Source organism: Furipterus horrens, unplaced genomic scaffold, assembly GCF_987537825.1.
Source record: "Furipterus horrens unplaced genomic scaffold, mFurHor1.1.pri manual_scaffold_4, whole genome shotgun sequence".
NCBI classification, from domain to species: Eukaryota; Metazoa; Chordata; class Mammalia; order Chiroptera; family Furipteridae; genus Furipterus; species Furipterus horrens.
This window is the reverse complement of record NW_028327174.1, coordinates 120,469,023-120,494,286: the sequence shown is the minus strand read 5'-3', so window position 1 is coordinate 120,494,286 and position 25,264 is coordinate 120,469,023. Positions and strand designations below refer to the sequence as shown.

Here is a 25,264-nt window from a genome sequence, read left to right as displayed (position 1 = left end):
CTCTCTTTCTTCTTCCCTTCTCCTTTCTTTAAAAGTAAATAAAATCTTTGGAAAATGAATACGGAAACTTAAGTACAGTGATAGAAAGATTTCCAAAACATATTAAGTTATAAAGCCAAGATGCAAAACAGCATACAGAGTGCCATTAGCTATGTAAAGGAAAAGGAGAAAAGAACATAAATAAAAGAATATAAAAAATAAATAATGCCTGTTCATGCTGAGGCTGAGCTGCCTCTAATGCCTGAGCTTGGTTGGAAACTCCTATGCCCAACAGAGGTTTCACGACCACAGCAGAACAAACTTATCCAGGACACTGTATTTTGTCTGGGGGTAAAAAGGAGGCGGCTGTTCCCTCTAGTGGAGAGAGCGCAAGACCTCCTCCATCCCTCATACTTTTTATTGAGAAAGTTATACATTGGAGATACAAGGTCAAAATTCATAAATCATCAATAACTTTTAGGCGCCTGGGTTACAGCTGACAGTTACAGATTACAAGTACCAATATAGAGGGCACAGTGACCAGTCTGTGTCAGGGTCTATTACACATCTTGATGCCACACTGGCATTAGGTGCAAGGTTTTATACATTCCTTGCTAGGGATTGTTTACAGTTAACTAAGAGATAAGAAAAGCAGAGCAAGCTCCAAAGCACAGTGAGCATTCTTTAAATCCAATTCCCATGGAAACCCTCTGAGTGGCCTTCGGTCCTGTCTCCTGCACAGCCTTCCAGTGTTCTGTTGAGACTTAGAGACTTCCAGAGGTGGGGGGAAGCCTGGCTCACAGCCGGGGCTACAATTCCCCAAACCACAAGAAGCAGTTCCCCACATCTCCTCCTTTTTTGTTTTTTCTAACACCTATAGTATAAAGGCCTATAAAGCCTGCTACTTGCTTTTCTCAAATACGATCACAGGTAAATAGCTTGCAGGCACATCAGAGGACACAGAGTATAACAATGACTAATAAACATTCAGCTGCTTCTATTATCCATATATGTAAATTTAGTCCTTGAAACCAATTTTTAGGGTTAAGCCATTGAAGATTATCACTTAGGGTTTGAAACACTTTTTGTTCAGCAAGCTGCTTGATGTCCATAAAGGCCAATTGATTTGGCCTTTAAGATTGGTGGAAAAGGCATCCCATAGGTGATGTTGTATTGTCAGCCCAAGAATGCTGACTAGAGTTCCATTTTAATGGGGTGACACATAGTCTTAAGAATCTGGGGTTGCAGGCAAGCTGTTGTTGGGTGACCAGGGCATTTTGTCATTTCCCCAGTCATAGTATGGCTGATTCTGTGGTTGAGTCAGGCTAGGATTTTCTGATCAATGTGAGTCTGCAACAAGGTGTCATAGGGACCAGTCTATTGTTTAGTCAGCAGCTGTTCAGGGCCTTGAGTCTTCCAGGTCTTCAGTAAGATTTGGCCCCCTTGTTGGAGTGGATCTAAGAGCTTGTCAGACGGGTAGATAAACCTGTAATGAGTAAACTTGTACAAAATGGTTAATTTACATAATAACTTACAAACCGGACTTTGAATCTGTAAGACTGTGGAGACATTTAGTTGCAGGGCCTTTGCTAGAATGATAGCGTTTATGATGATGTTACAAACCCAGGACTTTCTGCATATAAAGCAGAGACAAGCCTATTTCTGTAATTAAGGGGTTAAACAGTGGCAGCTATTCCCAGGTAGAGAGTTGGGAGTGTAGAATGCCCCCCCTGTTTCTGCTTTGAAGCTAGAGAAAGAGAAACTTTTATTTTTGGTGATCACTGCATTCCTTTAATGTGCTTAAAAGCGGGCTGTTCTTCATTATCTAGCGACCTTGAAAATTTTTGCATAGCCTAGAGAAGGCAGGGGAGATAGCAAGCTTGGCACAGTTTATTCCTGGGACTATAGCTTCTAGGTTTAAAATTTACAATGTTTCAAAGACTTATATGTTTACTTTTCCTTTTTATTTCTTTTCAACTTCCATTCCCCTTCTTGAGTTACCCACTCCAATGTCCTTTCTTTCCATGCCCTGCACGATGTCTTTCCTTTATTCCTTTTCCTTCCTTTTCCCTCACTTTATTTTTTCCTTCCTTCCCCCTACACAATCCTTCTTCAACTTCCACAGACCATCTACGAATTACTTGGATTTTCTGCAACATACATAATTCTTTTAACCCAATATTCTACAAGAAATATAATATTTTTTTTAAACTTAAGTCTAATTAGGTTGCTAAATTAGTTAGATTCTTTGGGGAGGACTCCATACTCCCCCTATTTTGTTTTATAAGAAGATTTTTTAAAGTACGATGGCCTATATAGCTTGGTTTATTATCAGTTTTTATTTGTTATGGTTGACCCAAGAAATTAAACACCTTGAGCCAATGTGCTCAAATATTCTTGGCTGATTTTCCTATCAGAGCGGAAGCATGCAACACCTCAGAGTAAGTATTTATTGATCTATGGAGGTTTTTAATTTTTTAAAAGGTGGTTAATGAGTGATACTTGTTTGTTAAATTACTTGGAGGAGGGCAATCCTAAAGGGCTGGTCCCACTGCTGGGTGGTACTGCAGCCAGCACCTGGCAGGCTGCGCATTCCTGGATAATTTGCTTAGCTTGAGAGCAGGGAATGCCAAAGTTTCTGAGAAGTGCTTGAGAATTTTGGCAGTAAAATTGATGAGAGACAACTTGCCTTTTGGAAAGTAGTTAATATACTGACTAAGGCGTCAGCATGTTCATTGCCTTTTGTTATAGGGCCTGGAAGGCCTGAATGAGAGCGAACATGGCGACAAATATGGGATGTGCTCTCCTATCAATCAAACTTTGTAAAGTTAGGAATAAACTGAGTAACTGGGGGTCTATAGACTCCTTAAGTAAATCTTGATCTATGTGTAGCATAGTATACACCGTATAGCCAGAATTATAGACTAGATTCAGGGGTTAATTTGGCCATTGTTGAAGGACCATAATGGCTCTAGAGAGTTCAGCTCTCTGGGTGAATGAATGATAGTGGGTTACACAACTTGGTCCTTTTCTCCATGTGATGACTGCTTTTCCAGTTTTTTCTTGATTCATCTATAAAAATAATTTTTGCCCTAGATATTGAGGTAGGACTAATTTTACTTTTAACATGTAAATTTAATTGAGATATATTTTGTAAAAGTTTATCTGAAGGAAGATTGATTTTGAGTTTTTTGATATAATTAGCTATTGTACATTAGAAGTCTAGAGACTGACTAAAAAGCTGTTATAAATATACTTGAGTTAAGGGCATTGAAAAGATGAATAAACTGGTAGACAGTTATACTGAGGCTAAGTCTTAGCCAATTGATAATGCCTAACAATTGTTGGAGATTATTGAGAGTTCTAAAGACTTTGAAGAATTAATTTGGAGCACTTGAGATTAACAAGGCTTTGATTGTTGTACTTTTTTAGGAGCTACTCGTAAGGCCTGCCTGGACCATAGATTACTATAAATGAGCAAAGGTATTAGCCAATTGTTTTTGAGATTTTGGTAAAATTTTCTTATTTGAGAAAGCTTTCCAAGTATCTCAAAATGTATTAAGCCTGATCGGTCTAGAGTTTTCTTCTTTCTGGTAAGAAGAAAATAATAAATCCTTGAGATATTTCAAAGGCCCTTTGAAATACCCCAGAGCTTTAAGGAAGTCTTCTAAATTTTAAATCTTGGAAATTTTGTCAACTAAGGAATATATATTATGAAATGATATTTGACTATTAAAGTGAAAATAAAAGGTATATAATATTAATATAGGCTGACAAAAATTCAGTTCTTAACATTGAGAGACATGAATTTTTGAATATTAGTTGAGTATTTGAGTAATATACCACAAAATATAATTATTTTACTAAACAGAACCTTAGTTTTTAGGCCATTATAGGAAAAACATTTTTTTTACAGTTTTTCTCTCAAGGTTTGGGTCAGGCAGGAGTAGGCAGACCTGTGTCAGCCAGCAGAGGCGGCAAGGGACATTGTGTCTTTCCAGGATCCCAGAAGGAAGGGGTCTGCAGAGCTGATTGTTTGGCGGTGCTCCACATATTCCCCGCTTTCTCCCCCTTCCTTATTTCTAACGCAGCTGCGACACCTTTTAAGCCTGAGTTATTTTCCTTACTTTCCCTTTGGTTTTTTTTTGAGACCGCCGTGCTTTGAGCCATGGCAGTATGTAGTAAATTAATCAGATGCCTTTCCTTAATTTGGCATTGAGTTCCTTTTATTAGTTGTTGCCGTAACTGAAAGTAAAGTTCTTGTTTTCTGGATAACCCTGATCCCATTCTTTCCTGGGTAGTGGGTCCCTTTTTGTTGGTTTTGGTTTTGCCCTCTTCTCCTGCCTCTCATTTGAAGTGGACCAGTAATTTTTTCTGATTCTAAACTAGGGATTAATTGATGTAGTGGGTCGGAGTATGCTGCTTGTGAGGAGGGCTCCCAAGGGTGTCACCCCTTGGTCATCTCTACCTTTCTTATGTGCCTTGATTTTTCTCCCAGACATCTAAAACAACTGGAAGGGCTCAGAGTGCTGAATGACCGGTTCTTATTTTCATGTCCCCAGACGAGCCAAGAGTTATATTACTTTGAGTGGAATTCCCTACAAGGCTCTTACACATCTTGGGGATTAACCCCAAACACCTCTGCTAGGTCCCAACTCACATAGGGACATCCGAGAATTTGGGCCAGAGGGAGGAAGTGCCTCTTATCTTCAGAGCTTGGTCGTTGTCAGAGCCCTCATACAAATTCTATTTTTGGCCTAAAGCTTCTCTTGCTTTCATAAAATCCTATTCAGGGGGAGACGCCATGGGGTTGGGCAGTGAGTGCTTGTAACTGTGTTCCTGAAGTTGCATGGACTTTGACTTGTGGCTGGCAGGAGCCTATTGCTCTAACCCAGTCCATGAACCAGCTTATCCTTTCATGGGAGTCTTACAAACAGCAAGCGCCCTATCGGCATACACATGCTTGTCCCGTGCCTGTAAGATTGTGGCGATTTATTGAATGAGAGAAGCCAAAATGGTCCTTTAGTAAGTGAGAGGAGACAAAGGCGAAACCAAAATCCCCGCCAAAGAGAGTGGTGGAAAGAAAAATCCTCCCTCCCCTAACTTAAGTACACAGGCAGCCTTTTCCAGAAAGAGCCTGGGGGCTGCAAGCCCTTAGTGTGCGCAGAGGCACCAAAATTCCCATCCTTGCAGTGTGGTTGTCCGTGGTCAGGCTCTTGGCCCCGCAGACATTCCAGGAGTCACTTCTCTTGAATACCCCTCGTCCGGGCACCAGATGAGGCCACATGTCCGGGCACCAGACGAGGCTGAGCTGCCTTCAACGCCCTGGCTCAGTTGGAAACTACTCTGTCCAGCAGAGGTTTCATGACCACAGTGGAACAAACTTGTCCAGGACACTGTATTTTGTCTTGGGGAAGAAAGGAGGTGACTATTCCCTCTAGTGGAGAAAGCGCAAGACCTCCGTACCTCATGCTTTTTATTGAGAAGGGTACACATGGGAGATACAAGGTCAAAATTCATGAATCATCAATAGCTTTTAGGTTCCTCGATTACAGTTGACAGTTACAGATTATAAGTACCAATATAGAGGGCACAGTGACCAGTCTGTGTCAGGGTCTATTACACATCTTGATGCCACACACGCATTAGGTGCAAGGTTTTATATATTCCTTGCTAGAGATTGTTTACAGTTAACTAAGAGATAAGAAAAGCAGAGCAAGCTCCAAAGCATAATAAGCATTCTTTAAATCCAGTTCCTATGGAAATCCTCTGAGTGGCCTTCAGTCCTGTCTCCCGCACAGCCGTCCAGTATTCTGTTGAGACTTAGAGACTTTCCAAGAAGGGGTGGGTGTGGGGAGCCTGGCTCACGGCCCGGGCTACAATTTCTGAAACCACAAGGAGCAATTCCCCACACATGCATTACAAAATATCTGTAAAGATGCTCAAGATTTCATGATTGTGGTTACCTGGTGGAGAAGGTACTAGGATTGGGAACAGGATAGGAAGGAGGCAGAATTTTCACTGGGCTTTGTATTCTTTGAGTTTTGAACCACATAATTTATGAATTCTTCAGAAAAGTAAATATTTTCTGGCTCATAAATTTCACTTTAAAAAATTTTAGAAGGTGGCCTTGATGTCCATACAAAGATGTTCACCCTGTTTGATGATAGCAAAAGCCAGATAATAACCCAAATATATTTTGGCATCTCTGGAAATAGGATTATCTTCCCTCTCCAGGATTTATTGTTGTTGCTTTTTGTTGTTTGTTGAGTATATTTTCTGACCTGATTGTGTAATGTCTGTTTTCTTTATCATACGTGGCCTCTGAAAACTGCTCAGTTACCTTAGTTGCCAGCTACTAATTGGGGAGAGATCTTCAATACGCAGGATCCTTTCTGCAGCCAACATGGCCAATGTCCAGTGGTTCTTTCTTGACAGAGGTGATCTATGTGAATGTGAATGAATGTGAGTAAATAGCAAACCTTTGTCATGATGTGAATTTGAATCCCCAGGCAGAAGTAATGGTGGAAGAGTCAACATATTAGAAATATGTCAGCATTAGGCCTCTGCCTTCCCTTTCTCAGTCTCCAGCTACAGGCAGTCAAAAACTTCTTTTTTATTTAATATATAAGTTTTGAAGCTTTTATTTACTTTTAGAGAGAGGGGAAGGGAGGGAGAGAGGGAGAGAAACATCAATGTGCAAGAGATACATCAATTGGTTGCCTCTCACATGCCCCCAACTAGGGACCTGACCTGCAACTCAGGCATGTGCCCTGCCTGGGAACCGAACAAGCGACCCCTCAGTTCACAGGCCAGTGCTCAATTCACTGAGCCACACCAACCAGGGCAAAAACTTCTTTACTTATCTGTTCCTTTCTGGCTCCACTGACAAATTGGTTTCCAATGCTGTGATCAGTTCAGGAGCCAAAGACTCATCCAATACCTTCTTGCCCTTCAGCTGTTCTGCACTTTGTTCTTGCTTACTTTATATCGCTTTCCTCCCTCTCTTCCCCCTACTTATTTTATGAATATGGCAAGGGAGTCCTTTCATGCCTTAGCACCTATATTGATGAATGCTGTCCATCTAACAGAGCTGCTTTGAGAATTCAGTGGAATAATGTGTAGAACACTCTAACCAGTACTCAGTAGAGAGTACTGGTAGGACTCTCCTCTAATAATAGGGAGCTCTGTAGAGCCCTGTGTTATTATGTATATTCACTTTCTCAGATAACTTTCAAGCCCAGTGGCTTGGATGTGGTGAGGCAAACAAATGAGGAACAATACGAACCCTCTTAAATAGTTACTCAAAATGGGGTCCACAGATCAGCAGCACTGTCCTCCCCTTGGGAACTTGTTGCAATGCAGAGGCTTGGCAGCACCCAAGACCTACTGAATCTGCACTTTTCATAAGGTCCTAAGATGACTCAAATGCACGTTAAAAGTGTAGAAGGATCACTGTAAAAATCCCCTTTGTGAAGAGGAGAAATGTCTACTCAAGTGCCTTCTGTTCCCTCAGCAAAAGGAAGAGGCGACAGCTTTCAGAAAGGATCTTTGTGAGGATTAAATATATTAATAGCCAATGTTTTAAAATACAACTGATTGTTAATCTTTCAGCTCCCCACCACAGCTGACCAAGGCTCCCACCATAAAGAGCTGCAGTTGTTCTTGCTACATTTGTATGCAGAGGCTTAGAGTGGGGATAAAGCAAAACTAGCTTGAGTAGGATTGTCAAACTGCTTTTTACCAGTGGGGGCCATGACAATTGGTGAATATTCTCCTCTTCCAGTGGGCATATGACTATAATGTGCCTCAGAGGGCTGCTCCAATGATCATCATGCCACTACCTGTCCATAATAAGTTCTAAGTCCTTGATAAACATTTGTTATTTTTAAGTCATTACAAGCACAAAGAGCTGTATCAGCAGTGACATGAGAATTAAACATGAAGATGGCTAGATTCAGAGAAGTTAAATAATAACATATTTAAGCATTCAACATTTTTCATAGTATGAGCTGGAGCATGGACTTGACTATTAAGTCTTGTAAATCTTTTAATCTCAAATCTCTGTTGTAGTTCTTTGTGCTACAAAATAGCTCCATCTAGTGCTGTGTGTTTCCTTAAACAGCCCTAGCTCATGCAATTGCTTGGTGGTCATATATTTTTTTAAGTATATTTTATTGCTTATGTTGTTACAGTAGTCCCAATGTCTTTTCCTTTGTTCCCCTCTACCCAGTACCCCCTTCCCTCCAGCAATCCTACCCCTCTTAGTTCTTGTCCACGGGTCGTGTATAAATGTCCTTTGGCTTCACCTTTTCCTATATTATTCTCTTTTTTTTAAGTATGTATAGTTTATTGATTATGTTGTTACAATAGTTCCAATTTTTTCCCCTTTGCTCCCCTCTGCCCAGTACCCCCCTTCCCTCCAGCAGTCCTACCCCCCGTAGCTCATGTCCATGGGTCGTGTATAAATGTTCTTTGGCTTCACCCTTTCCTATATTATTCTTAACTTCCCCGTGTCTATTTTGTACCAACCGATTATGCTTCTTAATCCCTGCACCATATCCCCATTTCTCCCTCTTCCCCCTCCCAACTGATAACCCTCCAAATGATCCCCATACCTATGATTCTGTTCCTATTCTGGTTTGCTTAGTTGGTTTTGTTTTTATTCTTTAGATTCAGTTGTTGATAGGTGTGAGTTTGTCGTCATTTTAGTATTCATAGTTTTGATCTTCTTTTTCTTAAGTAAGTCCCTTTGACATTTCATATAATAATGGCTTGGTGATGAACTCCTTTAGCTTTACCTTGTCTGGGAAGCACTTCATCTGCCCTTTCATTGCAAATGATAGCCTTGCTGGATAGAGTAATCCTGGTTGCAGGTTGCCTTTCATCACATCAAATACTTCTTATTAGTCCTTCTTGCCTGCAAAGCTTATTTTGAGAAATAAGATGATAGTTTTATAGGCACCCCTTTGTAGTAACTCTCTGTTTCTCTCTTGCTGCTTTTAAGATTCTCTCTTTATCTTGAATCTTTGGCAATTTAATTATGATGTGTCTCGGTATGGTCCTTTTGGGGTCTAGCTTGTTTGGTACTCTCCATGCTTCCTTGACTTGTATGTCTACTTCCTTCGCCAAACTGGGAAAGTTTTCTTTCATTATTTTCTCACATAAGCTTTCAATTTCTTGCTCTTCCTCTTCTCCTTCTGGCACCCTGTGATTCAGATGTTGGCACGTTTAAAGTTGTCCCAGAGGTTCCTAAGTCTCTCCTCATTTTTTTCAATTCTTGTTTCCTCATTCTGTACTGGTTGACTGTTTGTTTGTTTGTTTTTTTCTTTCTTATGTTCCAAATCATTGATTTGAACCCTGGTTTTCTTCCCTTCACCTTTGGTTTTGTGTGGATTTTCCTGCATTTCATTTAGCATAATCTTCACTTCTTCCCTTATGTGTTTGCCATACTCAAGCATATCTGTCAAGCCTGTGAGCATCTTTATCACCAGTGTTTTGAACTCCATATCTGTTAGGTTGGCTATCTCCTTGTCACTTAGTTCTTCCACTGGAACCTTGATCTGTTTCCCCTTTTGGGCCATACTTCTCTGTCTCCTCATTCTGACAGGCTCCTGTGTTTGTTTGCCTCTGTGTCTTACATAGAGCTGTCACACCTGTTATGTTTTAAGGGACAGAGCCTTAGTTATTCGTCAATACAGGGTGACCCTGTTCACTACGTTGTGGCACTGTATGTGAGGGAGGGGTCTGAGATGGAACAATGCCACTTGCTCAGCACTCACACCTTTTCCAGGCACTTCTCCCACTTCTGTATGGGACTAGCACCTCTCTAGCTGTTGTCCTGTGGATGTTCTAGGACTGTGGGGGTCCTTTAAACAAGTGGACTCTGCTGAGAGACCAGTAGTTTCTGTCTCTGCCCCAACCCCAACTGGTTTTCACAGTCAGAAGCAATAGACTTTATTTTCCCCAGTGCTGGGACCGTGAGCTGCTTGGTCTAGTCTGGTGCTGGGAGTGCTCCACAGCTGTCCCTTCCTACTTTTTAAAACATGTTACTGTGCTTTCTGCCAACCTGCCAGTGCTGCTGCTGCTCCCATCACCACACCGCGTCCTCTCAGCCCCGGCTGCACCCCTCCTACCTGTCTGGATGAGTATTTTTTCTTTATGTCTTTATTTGTTGGACTTCCATACAGCTTGATTTTTCTGGAACTTCTGATTGTCTCTGGTTTTGAGGTAGTTTTGGAGGGAGATGCAGCGTGTCTGTCTAGGCCTCCATATTGGCAGGAAATCTCTTGGTGGTCATTTTTAATGAGGGAGAAGGGGAGTCTCACCTTGTTCAGAATTGATATGGCTAGAAGCACTGGACGGGGCACAGGATAATATCAATAATCCCTTGTTTGGGCAGGCTGCTTTCTTCTCTGTGGACTCTGGATCAAGAGAAGTTTCAAGGACAAAGTAAGGGCATTAGTGCATTAGTCCTTGAACCTTTGAAGAAAATAAAGTAGCTAATGTTTATGAGCACTTAAGATGTGCCAGAACCTACTGGAAGCACTTTACATGTTAGCCCAACGAGGCTTCAAAAATAATTATTACTGTTGTTCACATAGAAGAATAAAGTTTAGAGAATTTTTCTACATCTTCCAATATCAGGAAGCTAAAAAGGGAGGAGCTACAATCACCACAAAATCCACCTGACCCCAAATCCGCACTATCCCTTGGAAGGAAAGGGAGAAAAGTGGAGGGAAGGGAGAGGGATGGGGAAAGGGAAGTGAGGAGGGAAGGGGAAAGACAGGAAAAAATGGTTGAGTTGAGTTCATTTTAGTCAGTGTCATGAGTGTATGTTCATGATGTAGTCTTTTTTATAAGTCAGCTGGGCAACTGCTCAGTTAGCTGCCTGGTGAGCAGCCTGGCACCAAGAAATAGACAAGAGTCACACACAGTAACTATGATATTCACTCAGCTTTTATTGAATGAAGGTTCACTCAAAGTAGAACATCAACATATATTAATATCCTACTCACACTCTAACAATCTAAGAGAATTCTAACACACACAGAGCAATCAATGGGGGATAACGAACCCGAGTCCCAGCATCTCAGTCTGCAGGTATAGGAGACAGCACAATGGGCAAGGGAGTTGTCAGCATTTTACAAGGAAGGATCTCTGGACCCAGGTGGGCAGTAGGGCAGATGACATCCTCAGTCCAGCAGGGCAGAGCCTCCAGCAGCCAATGCCAGAGCAGATCAGTGTGGTGTGGAGCTTGGCTGTCTTAGCAGTAGTCTGTAAGCTGCCTCAGATATACCTTGAAAGTGGTATACTCCACCCTTCTGGATCTTTTTGATAAATGTCTTACCACCCTTATACCAAGTGTGGAATTTTCCCAGGAGCCTATGGGTGGTACATGGCTCTTCTACTTGACACTCATAATTGCAAGTGTGGAGTTTCCCAGGAGCCTATCTGTGGGTGGTCCTGCTCTGCAGACATAGCTGTTCTGTTCACATGTGCAGATATCTTAGCTGCATCTCCTTGCCAGATGTGTCTAGCATGAGTTAGGTAGTTTCCCTTTTTAACCAAAGTGTCATGGATGACTGACAGCCATCTTGGTTTACATGAGTGACATCACTATGTTTTATATACTAAATCCTGTCTTGTCTGGACCAGTGCCATTTTATTGGTCCTGCACTCCACAGTCAACTTCAGGAATCATGACCTTGAAATACCTACATAGGCCCTTGGTGAATATATGCTTGGAAAGAATGTTTTTGGTTATCTCTCAATCAACTTTCAATCTTAATCTCTCTGTCTCTCACACACATTTTATTTTCACTCTCTCTCCTTTCTATGTTCATCTATTGCTCTGTCATGCTTTTGGAAAATTTGCCATGATTCTTGAAATACAAATCTCAATCAATAAATATTTACTGATTCACAACTGTTATAAATTATGTCATTTCTTATGGAAAGAACTTTGGAGAAACTATTTTATTTTTTTCATATTATTTGTAATCAATTATTTACTTAATCATGGTTTATGCTTTTTCTACATGGAAAGTCAATCTTCTTAATGAAATTAAATGTACAATACATCATTTATCATGCAGTAAGTTATTCTGTTACAAGTTTTAATTGTAATATTATCTTTGAGTTAATTAATTGTTCTTGGTTCATGGCAGAACAAAATATTTAAAATTTATGCACTAAATGCTTACCTTCTTGGAGGAAAAAAGGAAACATTTGGAGAACTTTGTAAAACATTGCTTTTTTTTCTGTGTCAGGCAGAGGATCTCCCAATAATCTGAGATTTGAGAGGAAAGCTTGGTCTCTCAATGCTAATACTTTTTTTTTTTTCAATTCACAATAAATTTATTTTACATAAAAGAAAAAGCTTGCCATTAATGAAAAATTCAGTAGAAAACAGTTCTGCTTCAAGTTGGGGCTCAAAAGTAGAAGCTGCTTATTAGTGAAACCTCAGTAGAAAGAGAATTTTGTAAGAAAACATTCTTGGCACAAAAGCTCTAACATAAATTCTGTAATGAAATAGTTACCATGCAAGTTTATTGGCAGAAAGCTGGTTTCTGATGGCTGGTATTCTCTTTTCAGTCTCTTAAGACATTAACATGGAAGATACTAAACCTGTTTTATTTAGAGTTAACTATATATAAATATGGTGTCATGATGGGTAACCTTTCCACAGTTCACCTACTTAATTGAGCAGCTCTAAGTAGGTAATTGGCACCCTGCCCTTCTGATTCCCCCTTTCCCCCATCAGCCAGTCTGGATCCATCCCAGCGACACTGAACACAGTGATCACCTCATCTGCCAGAAGTGATAATTCACTACTGTTTGCAGCATCATAATCATACAGAACCCTGGCCTTCCTGCTGCCACTGCCCTCCTTGAGGTCAATAAGATTGGAAGGGGAGGTCATTACTAAGCCACTTGTTGAAGTCAAGGCAGAAGACCCAATCACATTTGATGAAGCAGATGGTACAGGCGCCACAGAAGTCTGATTGTTGTTACAATGATAATTGGATGGAAAACTTCCCAGTTGTTTCTGGAGGTCTAACATGTATTGGTAACACTGTGCATAGTAAGTCATCTGGGCTTCTACAAAGTCATTCAGACAGCGGAGGTGATGGGCGTGTGTGCTGCTGATTCCCTCTAGCAGAAGTCTGGTAATCTCTGCCTGACGATCAAATTCACTTTGAGTTATTCTTAATTCCTGTTCAGATGAAGCTCTCGTTTCTGCAGCTTTTGCCTTTTTCAGTCTAGTTTTTGCAGCATCCAAATCCAGCCTCTTATTTTGTAATAGCTTCCTTTCTTTAGCAATAGTTTTGTAGTCTCCTTCTATAAAGTTTCTTAAAGGAGTGAGAAAATTTAAAGCTGATGTTTGAATCAGCTCTCTGTCTGCGGTTCCAATTCGTTTTTGTGTTTCTCCACATTTAATAAGAGCATTACCATAAGCTGTTCCCGGGCCAAACTCAGTCCCTGCATCAATCATATATTGTCCCAAAAGTTCTGGGTTGTTCACACGACTTGGAGCTTTTCTATCCAGTTTCTCATAAATTCTTCTATCCTGGCATTTGGATTTGGCTGCAATAACACTTCAGTTTGTTTCAGTATTTTTTCTGTCCATATTTTGGTACATTCAGCTTTGCTAAGGAGGTTCTCTAAGTGAGCATCCAATTCTGTCTTCTCTGCCTGGCCAAGCTTTTCTTCTGTGAACTGCACGGCACGACTGAGGAAAGTGCCGGCGTCGGCCACCAACTTCTTCACGTTGAAGTCCATAATGTTCACCCTGGGCGGCAGCCGGGCGGAGCTGCCAGCTGACCTAGCGGGTAGGCGGAGGCGCCAAGTCAATGCTAATACTTTAAGTGGCATCATAATTTTTGTTTTTCTTTGCCCCGGATTTCCTCAGCTTCATCACCAGTAGAAGGAGAGAGAACCGAAAGAAAAAATCCATCAGTTATGAACTTTACTTCTAATATTTTACTAGCCACTCTAAGTAATATATTTGAAGAGAATCCTTACCCTGGTCATGCTAACAAAAAGGAAAAAAAAGCAAAAAAAACTAGCTGATGTTCTAATAGTGATGATGGTGAATTGTATATGGGCTTCGTGCTTCCTTAGAAAGGTACCTGAGATTCATAGTTGCAGTAGCCATGTGTCACTAAGAGTCTACTCAGGAGATGGAAACTGTACAGTAATTTGAATAGAAAAAGTTTCTATAAAGAATTATGAACTATAACAGAGGATAAAAGTAATCAGAGATTGGCTAGGAAATAGAGAGAACTTGAAAGAATATAGTAATAGCAGATATAAGGAGCAGTCACTACCCTAGGGCTGAGATGGAGTGCCCAAGTAGAGGTCCCCAGACTCCCCCCAGACTCCCCCCAGGCTGTGGTCCACTGAATGGCAGGGAAGTCACTGGTGTGCCATGCTGATGAAACTTGCTAAAATTCTTCCCTTTGGAGTTTGCCACAAACCCTGTCTAGGTATAAGGGGAGGCTGTTTATGAGAGGTATCTCGCCAGAGGGACTTTGCTACAAAACCATTGAAGGATGATGCTGGAGGAAGCTGCGAGCCACTGGGTGCCACTGGGTGCCTCTGGGTGCAGTGCACTGTGGGAACCAGATGCTGGAGAAGCCACTGTACCAAATGAATAGGACATTGGAGAAGATGCCTATACTGCGGGGGCTGGAAGCTGCAGAAGTTTTGTGTGCTGTAGGAGATAAGCAATGGACAACTGTCAGCACTCCAAGGGCCTGCCAAGCAAGTGCACTGGAACCAGAAGAAAAACCCCTCCTCCTTCAATGTCCCTCCAGTGCCCTCTACTGACAAATATTACTGCCATTATGCCAGCAGTCAAAGGAAAAAGAAAGAGCCAGTTCCACTGTCCACAGGGGACAATGAGGTGACTTTGGAGCCAAGAGACAAAATATTGATAACTGGAAGGTGTCATGTGGCTAGAGAAAAGGACAAAGTGATTCGACTCCAGAGAAGTGAAGACATAGTAAAAATCAGCAATCTTCTCACCCAGAGAAAAGTGTTATTCTTTTACATTTTCAATCCTTTATAATCATAGGATTATGTATTTTATGTTGGGCCCTGGCTGGTTTAGCTCAGTGGATTGAGCGTCGGCCTGCGAGCTAAGTGTCGCTGGTTCGATCTTCCAGTCAGGGTACATCAGAGAAGGAAAACTCTGACTCCAAAAAACCTCCGCTGCCTTGCGGCATACCTCTTCAGGGGAAAGGCTAAGGGAGTAAACCCCGACAGAAAATCCGGAGCCGGAGTCCCTAAGGCGGTTTGACGTTGTAGTCAACACCGGCAACTCCTGCGGCGCACCTGAAGCCAAGCTGTATTGACTCCGTCTTTCCCTTGGACCCTTCAGCTGCGAAGAGAGGGGGGGTCTGCTGCATGGGCAACAGCAGACCCTCCATATCACCCTGCCCAGGCTCTGTAGCTTCAGCTTCACTGGAGAGGACACTCCAGCGTCATCGCAAGATGTCGATTCAACACGGGAGGAGACAGATACCGTGTCACTCCCGAGTCGGACTGCACAGCCATTCTCGGCGGTGCAGATAGACTCTTAAGAAGCTACACCATCGTCTCTCGAGACGGACGGCTGCCGACGACGACGATGTATTTTATGTTTATATGCATAACACACTATATGAGATATAACAGATGGGCATTTTAAACAATTAGGGTATTTTACATATGGGTACAGAATGTCATTTATACAATATTATTCAATAATGTGACTCATTTTCTTTTCTAAATGAGAGAAATGAATTTTACAACTATTAATTGATTTGCCTAGTCCTGCAGCTGGCTAGAAAATGGTGGTAATAAAATACAGGTTTCCAGATTTTTTTCTTGTGACCTGATCATTATCCATCCACTCACATCTAAGGGTGATAGCAGCCAGGGGTAGTGAGGAAACTGGCATTTCTAGCTGACAAACTAGAGAGAATTCAAGAACGAAGGTGATAGAATTGATTTGCACTTGATTGAAGGCTTTTCCTGCAATAGGAATAGTTTGGGTAAGATTAAAGAGTCAAGGTGTGCGGGTACATGGTCCCAAGGTGGGCTGGGAAGTGAGAAGCACATCAAATTGTCATGTTCCTGAACAAAATAGATGAGTAAGAAATGGAAGGAAACTGAGAAACTTGGGATGGGACCTGGTCACTTAAGCTGTGCCTTGGGAGGAATGTGGGCTTCTTGCTTTGCCTTGCAGAGGAGGCAAAAACCATCTCTATCCATCTTGGGTTTTCAGCTAGGACCCTTCAACAAAGAGATTAAAAAGGCAAAAACAGTTTATTAACTCATGCAGCAACCATCACATGGAAGAAACCTTAACAAAAAATGTAACTCAAAGTGGTGGCTTAGAACGACAGTTTACATAGCATCATCAACAACAACAAAAACCAATAACTGTTTAGAGAAATGACAGGACAAGAGAAGAAGTTTTAGGCTTTCAAAGGTGGCACACGGGAAGGTAAATATGTGGGACAGAACCGAAGGAGAAAGCTTATTTTCAGATACCTCTGGTGTCAGTTTTGGGAGACCAGTCTGTCTCCAGTAAAGGCAGAATTTATTTCCTGCCTTTGCCCATATTCATAACAGCATTATTCATGATACCCAGGAGCTGGAAGCAATCCAAGTGTCCTTTGACAGATGAATGAATAAAATGTGGTATACACACAATGGAATATTTTTGGAATAAGAGAATTTTTGGAAGGAGACTTGACTCAGGGTAGTGAACACACAATACAATATACAGATAATGTATTATAGAATTGTACACCTGAAATCTATATAATTTTATTAAACAATGTCACCCCAATAAATTCAATTAAAAATTTAATAAAATAAAAATAAATTTGATTGTTAAAAAAAATAGAATAAGGGAATTTTATTACATGCTACAAAACAAATAAACCTTGAGGACATTGTAATCAGCGAAGGTCAATAGTTTTGCTAAACTATTCTGTGGTATTGCTGCCTCACCATCCATTTTGAGTGGCCAAGCAAACTGGAGGGGACTTGAGCTGACACTGGGCTCTCCCTGGAACTGTGATTAACAAGCCCACATAATCACAAATATGTATAAGTTCCTGACATGACTTCCCCAAAGTCTCTGTGAGCAACAGTCTGCCTGCAAAGACCTTCCTTGTGTGCACCCCTTAGATAAGATCCTTATGGAGCTTACGAAAACTGTGCTCTTTTTGGTTTGAATTGACCAGTTTGGCTCCAGGCTGGGAACACCAAAGCACTCTACCCATGGACCCTAATAAGGCATGTACTCCATGGGGATCCTCCCTCTTTGACCTCCCCATGTGACCACTCCCTTCCATCAGTACCTATGAGTAATCAACTTCTCTATAATATATCAATACCTTTGTGGCCTTTTGTTGAACCATAGCTCACCATTCCACACACTGGGGCTCAACTTAACTAATGTTAACAAATTCACAACAGTGAAATAAGATAGTCATAAAGGGACAAATACTGTAAAATTCCACTTACATGGTGTCCCTAGACTAGTCAAATCCATAAAACAGAAAGAATGGTGGATGCCAGTTCTTGAAGAAGGTACACTGGCAATTAGTGTTTAATGGATACAGGGGCTCAGTTTTGCAAGATGTAAAATTCTGGAGATGGTGAGTGCTGATGCTGCACAGCCATGTAAATGTACTTTATGCTGCTGAACTACACACTTCATAATGGTTCAAATGGTAAATCTCATGTTATATTTTACTACAATAAAATTATCTTCCTTGGCATGATAGTTGTACCTGTCCCAAGTCATGAATATAAGGCCACAATTTTACCCAGCCCTTGGATTTATGGATAGCAAATATTTCTTTCCACTATGGCTTGTCTTTCCCTCTTTAATCTAGTTTTTTGATAAATAGAATTCTTAATTTTAATGAAGTCAAATATATTATTGTTCATTTTTTATATTTGTGCAAGAGCTCTTTGCCTATCTCAATTTTTGTAAAAAGGCAACAGGAGAGTTGGCAGTCCCAGGCTGAAAGTGAGAGTCAACAAACATCCAGGAGGTATTAAGGTTTGGCTGCATCATGGCTACTTGTTCTGCTTTGAAAATGTTCCCACCCTCTAACAACTTAAATTCTGAGGATTCTAACATCATAATTTTGTGACCAAATAGTTAGACTCTTCTGCAACTTTGTCTTTGACCCTACTCAAGTGATTAGGCTGTTTTTCAATTTAAACACTGACTCTGTCAACCTGACAAACTGTACTCCCTCCATTGTCCATTTCACTATAAAACCAGATTATTTCGCAGGATCTAAAAGAAACTGAGCCATTGACCCATGCATTGTGACCCCAACCCCTCATGTTTTATGACTCCAAACATTGGCCATTATCCTGTGACTCCACCTGCTGACCATGACTCAACTAGAACTAACCATTCATTGTTCTGATCTCACAACCACTGGGCCAGATGACCACTGAAAGTCCAGTTGCCCCCACCATTCAGAAAATGAATGATGCAGGTTTATGGCCTTGTTTCCCTAGCAACCCATTTCCTTGATCATCAGCTCCTGGCAATTCTCACCTTTAAAACCCTTGCCTTACTTCTCCCAACTCAGAATGTGTCTTTGGTTCATGTCAAAGGCTCTGTGCTCTGATTTACAAATAATATCAAACTAAAACTCTCTTTTAATTTCTCAGAAGAGTCCTGTGGAACTTTTGTTTACAGTACTTTCTAAGCTGAAATCCTTTTTTTCTGACAGGTTTGAATACAGGCAAGCTCCTTCCTGACTGCCTGGTGCTTGGTATATGGGACCTCTTCTGCTCTTGGGACCCCTGGTCTGTCTTTGGGAATCTTCCCAGAAGGAAGTGCTCCTGCAGACTTCCTGGTCAGCCAACTTGTGTGTAATGATCCTACTAAGATGTGGCCAGCATCTTGTTTCCTACAGGTCGCTGCTGGATTCTTGCCAACAGAAATAAGTCTCTTCAAGGGCATTTGTTATAGCTCCAAAATATTGGAAATAAACGTACTCAACTATCAGTGGAGGCAAGGTGAGCTAAACAGAATAAATCCATACAACTGAATTTCTGCAGCCATTATATGCTGCATCTGTGCTGAGAGGAAGCGATATCCAAGAGAAGGAAACACATTTTGCAGTCTAATAGATTTAATAATATTTATAGTTTTTATAAAATAAATCTTACCTGTAGAAATGTAAGAAAAGTTTGGGAAAACCGTGTAAATGGTTACCTCTGGGTTTTCAATTGAAGGGACAGGTATTGGGGGGCTGTGTGGGATTGTTGTGGGTTTTGACTTCATTTATATGGTATATTTTCCACTGTAATTTTTATAATAAAGCCAATAAAACAAAATTATGGGAAGGAAGAGATTTGCTTCAGTTGTCCCTGTCCTTTCCTCCAGACCCCAGGTTTTGAGTGACATACACAAAATGTTATATGTGTGCCAGAACCAGATGACTCCTTGGAAATCATGACCCAGCATGTCTCTTGTCCAGGGTGGTGCATAGATGCAGCCTGCACCCAGACTCTGAATGTTGTGGCTGCATAGGCGAGATTGAACACTCTGAAGCAGTGTATAAAGTAAGCAAAAAGGTTTATTGCCAGCGGTCGAGCCAAGACCAAGTCTCCAAAATGTGCCAACCGCGAATGGGGTTTAGGGCAGGATTTATATAGGGGGCTGTGCTTCTTTGTTTCTCCTTTGGCGGGAAGCAGCCTTGGGAAGTGGGGGCTGGGCAAGGCTGCAGGAATGTCTTGGCAGTAACAGGAACAGAGATTTGCAAGGCCATAAGGTTATCCTTAGCTGCAGCTGCAGCCTCTTAGTTACGTCGAATTCTTTGTAAACCAATTATCTCTGCAAAAAGACTAGACATTCTGTAAGATTTAACTTTACAAGAGTTATAAACAAGTCACAAGCAAATAGAGGAAAGTAGGAGCTGTGGGAAGGAGCTAAACTGGGGTCTACCAGCTTGTAAATCACTGAGTGGCTATAACATGAAGTTCAGGTTAAAACATAGGATCTGCTACTTGTGGTATTATCCCCTTGAGGGAAGTGATTTCTCAATCTCCTCCCTAGCCTTATGGTAATTTATAGTAATTTCCTGATTCACAGGTATATCCTTTTAGGGAAAGAAATGTTGAGAAAAGGCACAGAAAACCTTTGGAGGGTGTAGTGCAATCTGTACGGCTGGAGTCATCGAACAATGCCAGGGCCATGTGTTTACATTTCGAAAGCTTTCAGAGATTATCTTTTGGAGTCACCTTCTTTCACTGTGCAGAAACTGAAGCCCAGAAAACAACGTGTCCTACCAAAGCCACGTCTGGCACTTCGTAATCTTACAAAGGCAAATGGGTCAAGGTCTCATTCTTCTGTAGCGACTTCCTGCTGGCCATGAACATAGTCCTATCTATCCCCAGTCCAGAGATCCCTGACAGAAAGGGGGCTTAGAGTGTAGGGAGGTCTTCACATGAAGGAGAAGCGTCTTCCAAAGTCCAGGTCAGCTGACTGTCCCTGGGAAGTGGCATGCACAATGTCAAAAAGAATAGCATTGCTGGACAAGTTGGCATCCTTGTCATATTCTGCAGGTGACACATTTGGCAAAAGAGTTAGAAGGCACAATCAGAGCCATTAAATGACAAAGGTAGGGACTAATTCTACAATGTCCCCAATTAAGAAAAAGTGGCATCCTTGGAGGAAAGTGTGCAAAGCATGCCACACCTGTCCTAAGACCTTTTGCCCACTATAATTATCTCGGGGTGAAAGGAAATATTCTAGGATTCCCCCCTTTAACATCTCTGGACTCTTTATGTCCAAGGTATTAGGGCAGAAAAGAAAACCAATTTTAAAGTGAATCCCACAGACCACCCCATACTTCACCAACTCAACCAATTAGTCCAGCCAAACCATTGAGTCTCAGAAGGCAGCAATGCAAATGGGCTTCTCCAGTGAGGCTTGTATTGTGTAATGAGATCGTAGGCATTCACTCTCTGAAAACAAGTGAGAACACACAGGTTAATTCACAACAAACCACAAACCAATCTCTGAGTCCACAAGATTGTATTTTGAGAAGACATCAGTTGCAAGACCTTTATTGGAATGACATTAAACAATGGTGATTTGACAAATCCTTCTTGCCTGGAAATTGAATATCTCTGATGATGTTACAAACCCAGTCTAACTTCTAAGTGAAAACAAAACTTTGAAGAAAGTTAGCTGTATTAGAGTTTAATGTCCATTTACTGAGCATTGTGATTTTCCTTGTTACACAATTTTTCTTTTTAAGATCAACCTCATTCTCCTCAAAAAGACTGCATTAAGTCCAGTTTTAATTTTTGCCTTTTTGTTTACATAAACACAAGAGCAGCAATTGACCACATAGGATCCTAAAGTCTGCTTTTCTAGACTTCATACAAAGAACCTTTGGACTGAACCTTAGTCCACCCTTCATGGCACATACGCCAAGTCACATTTCTGCTAGCTGGCTTTTCCTGCAGTACCTCATTCCTCAAGTCCTTGAAGTTTCCAAAATGTCTTAAGGTTCCTCCTTACCATCTTTCAGTAAAGCAACCTTCACTCCTTCCCTGGAAAGACTGCCATGAACCCTGCAACCAGACATGGTACAAGGTCATTTCTCCAGTGGGCTTTCATTAGCTTTTAAATTCAATCCCAGTTCCTCAAGGCTTTCTGGTAACAACCAGATTCCAGGCCTGCCTCCTTCAGGCATGAAAGTCCAGTGAAAATCTTGGTTAACAAAACCACCATTGGAAATTAGTCTTATTGGTTTTATGCAAAGAAACTTTATGCCATCTTCAGAATGCTAAACTCTGGAGGGATTAGGTAGGAAGAAAAAATACAAAGTGTGAAGGAAAATATTTGTCCCTTGAATATCCTTCAAGATTGCATTATACCTTTCATTGTTTACATTCCACTTAGTGTGAAGTTTTAACTCGTCCTAGGAAACTTCAATTTTCTTCCATAACAGAAACAATGAAAAATCCAAAGCAAAAACAGAGTTCCAAAGAAAGAAGGGGGACTGGAACTAACCTTAGAATCTTGTCTCATACCTACTGGTCACATTAACCAGTCACATGGATAACCTTTCTCAGGTCCCAAGTGGCCCAAAGCCCCAATAGTAGAGGCACTCTCACCTACCAGTGCATCCACTGGTCTCCTGGCAGAGACATGACCTCTCACCACCCAGTCGCATAGCAAAAACATGCTCTTTTGGCTGAAGCCAGATTGCACTGGCACCAAATGACCCTTTCTAGGTCCCAAATGGCAAAGGTATTCTTTCCTACCAGCTTCACAGATGACCTCTCCTGGGTCTCAATTGCCAGAAAACAGAGGCAGAGGATTCCCAATGTACCCAAAATAGTAAAATTCAAACTAAAACTGGAAAAGCTGGTGTTTGTGCTGCCTGTGATCTACCAGACCCAATAAGCAGAGATGGGGATTTATGGCACTTTTTTCAGTTGGTTGGCAATCTGAGAAGAGGGTGGGTTTGTATCCTAACAGACCATGTTACATTCCATTTTCAATGGACCTTTTTTATAAGGAGAAGAAAAGTAGGGGTAATGGGTTTGGAATTCAGGGAAAAAGTTAATCAGATAAAAGCTGCAGCATTCTTTCATTTGTGTCCTGGGTGGTTGTCTTTGTGCTTTGGGCGATGTTCTTTATCTGTGTCCTGGGTGGTGGTCCTCTCACCCTGGAGTACAATGGCTCAGATACCATCATGAATCACTTGCAGGCCTCCTGAGGCACAGAGGTGGAACTGTTTATGCTCTGGAGTCAAGGTGGGTCATACCTTCAGTTCCTGAAACAAGAGCTTTTTACATACATTGATTACTAAGCTTATTAGCTGTTACCTGAAACTAAAAAGTTTCCAACATTTGAAACCCCATCATTGCCCCCCCCCAATTATTTTAAAATATTTTATATGAGATCAGTTTCATACGGAAGTACTCATTTTGTTGTTGAGCATGTACCTTAGCATTAGGAATACATTTAATTGCACATCCACATAAGGGGGAACATTGTATGCAACAACACGCTATGATAAAGCACAAAGCAGTTTTTAGCATAGTTGACAAAAGTTGTACACTCTCCATCTGGGGCTATATTAGTGACTTTTAAGGAAAACATTTCCCTGTCCCTTAGAGTTATCTCAGATCTCCAATTATAAATATCAGAGTAGGTTATTTTCTTATTGACATGCTCAATTGAATCTCACTTCAAGGAGTCACCTTTATCCTGAGCAGGGCAATAGGTAAAACATGATCCCAATGCAGATTAATTTCTTGGCACAGCTTGGCTATATTTTTCTTCAAGGTGTGATTAATCTTCTCTACCTTCCCAGAAACCTGAGGTCTCTGAGCCATGTGGAGTCTCCACTTGATTCCTAAAAGTTTACTAAACTTCTGAAACAAAAGCAGGTTCATTATTGCTCTGGCTGCTGCTGGGTAGGCCAAAGCAAGAAATTATTTCCTTCAATATGTCTTTCATTACCTTCAGGATTTCTCTGTTCTAGAAGTATAGGCTTCTACCCATCCTGAAAAGGTGTCAACAAAGACTGGCAAATATTTCCACACTTGGACCCTTGGTATCTGGGTAAAATCTATGTGCCTGTCCTCAAATGGGCTCTGTCCTTGGTATTGTTTCCCTTCTTTGTTTTGATGGGGATCTATGTCTTGGGGTTGTTCTTCTGGCACATGATACATTAGCAATTACTTTTCATATGGCGTTAGGAATTCTAGGACTTGTGAGCCACAGTTTAATATATGCGGTTAATGAGTCCCTTCCATAGTGGCCTCATGAAAATGTTTCATGACTGGCTCTACTAAATGTTCAGGAAACAGTATAACTTCTTTCTTATTCTCTCTTCATCCACTATCACCTCTTTCTTCATCAAAACCCCATCTCTCAGCTTTCTCCAAATCTGCAGTAAAATATTCAAGGTCAAGAGCCCTGGCTGGGTGGCTCGGCTGGTTGGAGCATTGTCCTATATACCAAAGGGTTGCAGGTTTGATTCCTGCTGAGGGCACCAGGGTTTGATCCCCAGTTGGGGTGCCTACAGGATGCAATGGATTGATGTTTCTTTCGCTCTCTCTTTCTCTCTCTCTCTCTCTCTCTCAAATCAATAAAAAATATATTAAAAAAAAATATTCAGGGTCAAATTTTGACAAGTCTAGAACAGGTACTAAAGGCAATATAAACATTCCTTTAGCAGCCTCTTTTGCTGCTTGATCAGCCAAATTGTCTCCCCAAGCAACCTAGTGTCCTCTTTCTGATGTCTGGGGCAGTGCATAACTGCCACCCATAAAGGTATCTGAATAGCCTTCAAGAATTTAAAAACTTCTGCTGCATGCTTAATTTTTTTTTTACTGGAGGTTAATTTTTTCCCCCTTCCAGATGGAACCATGTGATCAAAAATTAGGAAAGCTTACCTTGAGCTGATATACACATCCACTTTCTTTCATGTGACAATTCCAGTGCCCTCATCAATGCAATCAGTTCAGCTTTCTGAACATAGGTTTTCAGTGACAAGGCCTTGGCCTCCACTACTCCCTGAAGAGTCACAACTGCACGCCCAGCCTTTTTGTTTCCTTCATCTATAACTGCTTCCATCTGCATATAGAGTCCAGTCTGCTTCTTCTAGAGGATTGTCCTGTAAATCAATTCTGCTAGAATAAACTTCATCAAATATCTCAGTGCAGTCATGAAGTAACAGCCAAATCAGGCTCTGGGAGAAGAGAGGCAGGATTTAATGTGCCGTTTTCAGGGAGACATTGTGAGTGTTGAGAATAATGGCTTGTTACCTGCATGTTTTTCCAGCAGTGAAGCACAAATTTTTCTCTTGCTCCAGCATGTTCAACACTTGGTAGGGTACATAAGTGGTGATAGGCTGTCCCAAGGAAAATGCTCAGCTTCCTGTAAGAGCTTGCAGGTGGCGGCCACGGCTTTCAAGCAAGCTAGGCAGCCCTGGAAGTGTGATCTAATTTCTTTGACAAGTATGCAATGGGTTGTGAAATGTCACTAAGCATTTGAGTGAGAACCCCTAAGGCAATAACCCCTGCCTTTCATGAACGTATAACTGAGAGGGATTTGGTAGGTTTGGAAGTCCCAAGGCTGTAGTAGAAGCTGAGTGCACCTTCAGGGACTTAAAAACCTGGGTACACTCCCTCGTCCATTCTAAAGGAACATACTCTGGTCCTTTCAAAGTTTTTCCATTTTGACAGATATGATGTAGAAAATGGAGTATGTGCCTAA

At 41.3% G+C, this 25,264-nt stretch overlaps 1 pseudogene; it reads right to left on the bottom strand.

The window, feature by feature from the left end:
- Nucleotides 1-12,596: 12,596 nt before the first annotated feature.
- Nucleotides 12,597-13,817, bottom strand: LOC150012752 (endophilin-B1 pseudogene; annotated as a pseudogene).
- Nucleotides 13,818-25,264: the final 11,447 nt, after the last annotated feature.